The sequence below is a fragment of the Mya arenaria genome, chromosome 3 (assembly GCF_026914265.1).
Source record: "Mya arenaria isolate MELC-2E11 chromosome 3, ASM2691426v1".
NCBI classification, from domain to species: Eukaryota; Metazoa; Mollusca; class Bivalvia; order Myida; family Myidae; genus Mya; species Mya arenaria.
The window spans coordinates 47,912,912-47,917,579 of NC_069124.1; positions in this window are offsets into that span (position 1 = coordinate 47,912,912).

Consider the following 4,668-nt stretch of genomic DNA (forward strand, 5'->3'; position numbering starts at 1 on the left):
GTATTTCTGTTGTTTTTTGTACAATAATTTCAAAGGTCATCCAAAAAAACGGTTACTTTATAGGTGTCAATAACAATTCATGTCTGAAATGAACTAATATCTGACGTTTTTAAATTTAAGTATTTTACCGTAAAAAAACACCATTTAAACGACAAGTTTGCTGATAGGTTTTCGTAAGAAGAGAGTGCTGAATTATTTTAATCTTTTATTTTTTTAAATTATATTCCCTATATTAAAACAACAATCTAGATTCAACAAATCGTTACAAAACGAATGACAATGTGACTCAGATTAGTGACTCTAAGTCAATACTGGTGCATAATTCATAAAGTAATATACATAAGTATACTAAACAGTAAGGCCAGATTTCCAGATTGTCCTTCACGACAAGCTGCTGTTACTAAGCTTATGTTCAATATTATCAGCATAAACTTATATAATTTGTAATAAAACAGGAATCATAAAATAAGGAAAAAATGGATGAAGATTCGGAAGAGCTTGATATTTCTGCGTTGCTCAAAATAAAGAAACATTTTTATTTACAGGATTTTAGACAACTGTATAAGGTAAATCAAGTTTTTATTATAGCCGACAATCTTTCCAGCATACAAAAACATGACCTACTCATTTGCAAAAGCATGTAGATACATCGCACATCGCTGTATACATTTATTCATAGCATATTGAAGCAAGCTGACGGCGTTTGGAAAAGCCACATTATGTTCATGATTTATCTTGCTCTTCCAATAAATGTATGTATATTCCACAATGTATGTCTAGCAATGTATGTCTTACGTTTATATCTATTTGAGAACATAAAGCTAAGATTCTTGTTTTCTGACAATAATTTCTCTTTCGCATCAATCTTCACCAAGCGACGAAATAAAATAACTAACGAAGTTTAAGAAGCAGAACACTGAGCTAGAGTTCTATCAAATACTAACAACCCAGGACACTCTTAGCTAGCGTTCTATCCAACACCAGCCGTCTTTGGGACATATTGAGGTAACGTTCTATCGAACACCAGCCGTCTTCGGGTCACATTGAGGTAACGTTCTATCGAACACCAACCGTCTTTGTGACACATTGAGCTAGCGTTCCATCCAACACCAGCCGTCTTTGAAACACATTAAACTAGCGTTCTATCGAACACTAGCTGTCTTTGGGACATATTGAGCTAACGTTCTATCGAACACTTGCTGTCATTGGGACACATTGAGCTAACGTTCTATCGAACACTAGCCGTCTTTGGGATACATTGAGCTAGTGTTCTATCTAACATAGGCCGTCTTTTGGACACATTGAAATAGCGTTCTATCGAACACTAGCCGTCGTTGGATTACATAAGTATAACGTTCTTTCCAACACTAGCCGCCTTTGTGACACATTGAGCGAGCGTTCTATCATATTCTAGCCATCTTTAGGACACACTGAGGTAGCGTTTTCTCTTATATTAGCCGTCTTTAGGACACATTGATGTAGCGTTCTATCTATTACTAGCCGTCTTGAGGACACACTGAGCTAGCGAATTATACAATATAAGCCGTCGGGAACACACTGATGTAGCGTTGTATCCAGCAAAAGCCGAATTTGAGACAAGTTAATCTAGCGTCATATCCAATTCTTGTCGTCTTTGAGACCCACTGAGGTAGCTTTCTATCCAACACTAGCCATCTTCGGGAAACACTGAGGTAGCGTTGTATCCAACAATTGCCGGCTTTGGGACACATTGATCTAGCGTATCCAGTTCTAATCGCCTTTAGGACACACTGATGTAGCGTTCTATCCGATGCAAACCGTCATTGGGACATATTGAGCTAGTGTTTTGTCCAAAACTAACCGTCTTTGAGACATATTGAGCTAGTGCTCGTTCCAATAATAGCCATCTTTGGGACACGTCGGGCTAGCGATCTGTCCAATACAAACCGTCTTTGGGGCACATTGGGCTAGCGTGATATACAATTCTATCCGTCTTTGGGAAACACTGAGCTCGCGTTCTATCTAATAATCCTCGTTTTTAGGACACATTGTGTTATCGTTGTTGTTTTGCAACACTAGCGTCTTTGAAACACATTGATATAGCGCTCAATCTAACACTAGCCGTCTTTGGGGCACATTAAGATATTGTTCGAATACTAACCGGCTGATGGACATATTGGGCTAGCTCTGTATCTAATACTAACCGTTTTAAGCTTAGGGAAACTTTTAGTTAGCGTTCTATCCAATAATTTGGGACACATTAAGCTAGCCTTTTTTGTTAACACTTGCCTCTTTGGGACACTTTAAGCTAGCGTTCTCGTTTACACTACTCGTCTTTGGGACACATTGAGGTAACGTTCGAATACTTACCTGCTGTGTGACATATTAGGCTAGCGTCCTATCAAATACTAACCGTCTTAGGGAAACACTGAGTTAGCGTTCTATCCAATACTAGCCGTCTAAGGGAAACACTGAGTTAGCGTTCTATCCAATTCTAGCCGTCTTATGGAAACACTGAGCTTGCATTCTATCCAATATTAACCGTCTTCGGGAAACACTGAGCTTACGTTCTATCAAATACTAACCGTCTTAGGGAACACTGAGTTAGCGTTCTATCCAATACTAGCCGTCCTTGGGAAACACTGAGTTAGCGTTCTATCCAATACTTGCCGTCTTCGGGAAACACTGAGCTTGCGTTCTATCCAATACTGGCCGTTTTAGGGAAACACTGAGTTAGCGTATATCCAATTCTAGCCGTCTTAGGGAAACACTGAGGTAGCGTTCTATCCAATACCAGCCGTCTTCGGGAAACACTTTCCAACGCTTTAAATCTACGACACACTGAGCTTGCGTTCTATCCAACACCAGCCGTCTTTGGGACACATTGAACTAGCGTTCTATCCAATACTAGCCGTCTTAGGGAAACACTGAGCTTGCGTTCTATCCAATACTAACCGTCTTTGGGAAATATTGAGCTAGCGTCTTTTTCCAACACTTGCTGTCATTGGGACACATTGAGATAGTGTCTTTTTCCAACACTTGCTGTCTTTGGGACATATTGAGCTAGCGTGCTTTTCCAACGCTTGCTGTCTTTGGGACACATTGAGCTAGCGTGTTTTTTTCAATATTAGCCGTCTTTGGGACACAATGAGGTATCTTTCTATCAAACATTAGCCGTCCTTGGGACACACTGAGTTAGCGGTATATCCATCATTTACCTTCTTTAGGATATATTAAGCTAGCATTTTATAAAACACCAGCCGCATTTAGCAGTTTTGCAAGTAAAGCCTTTAATGCAGTAGGTGATTATTGCTTCGTTATTGGGGATAAGAAAAGTTTGATAAAACACTATCCCGCTGTGTCGTCTGAAAGACGGAGAGCGTTTTATAGAACGCTACACCAATTTCTCAATTGACTGTGGCAATGAGGGCATATACTTTGGATTATGCTGACATTGAATAATGTTGCATAATGAGTGCGTATAAGCCACTGACAAGATCCACTCTCATTATTACAAACAGATTGGAAGCTGAATTAATAATGTACCTTAAAAGTAACTTCAATTTAATTCAATTCAGGAAGTGGTATATATTTTCTACCTATGCAATTTGTAATGTCACAGTAGTAACATTTTAAAGTTTGACGCATTTCTTTTTTACCAAATCAACTATGGAAGTGATGTGTTTATTTGATAAAGTTTTTGTTATCTTGCAGTTGGTAAACGAAGAATTTGAATGAGTACAAGGGTGTTATATAACATAAGCTCAACTCCTATTAAATGAACAGTATGGCACGTATCATACGATAGCCTTTTCGAAACGATATTTCAAATTAGAACTAATTCCCATTTGACAGTTACAAGTTTGGTTAGTCACTTTGGACAAAGTTTATTTGATTTAGGCAGTGTAATATTCTATTTAAGTGACGTTAACTTAATAATGACCGAACAGTCTTGATTCCACTTGTTCTGTTTATCCGTGAAAGAAGGCCCCATAGTGACACACACAATGTGAGATAAGATAGTTATTCATAAATAACAAATACTACCAGAATTTAAGATCAAACAACGCAAAAATTAAAATTGATGAAATACGAGACTTGTGTACAACGTTTCTGTTTAGTAAAAGTCTAACGACAGGTATAATGCCAATCCGGTGCCAATGGCACTGGGAAACAGTGCAAATTGTATGGACCCGAAATCGATCTTAACCGCTAAACCAAGGAGGCAGTCTTGCAAGAGAGATAACATACCAATTATATGTGGAATATATCTAATCAGTATCAGCAGAGTAATGGTCCTTGGATTAACAAACTATTATTTGTTTCACCTTTTGGAATAAGATGTATTTAAATTTATAAACGCTACAATCCTTTAATTTACAATAATACCAATCAATTGAGATTTTCATGGAAGTAGCTTGCATACGACTGCAGCTGATTAGTTTCCATCGAGAGTCAATATGAGGAAGGGAAATTAATAACCGGTCTGGGTCAGTGCTCAACGTTAGCAAATATTAGTCATCCGTTAGAAATGACACACTGGTGACCATATCCAACGTTGTCAAAATTTAATGTTAGGCTGTAAATTTTTTTCTCCGAAAACATAAGGAAGTTCAAGCAATGAGCCTGTTTTGAGGCACAAAGCTCTATGTCCAAAATGCACTAAACTTAAGACAAAAAACGTCACAA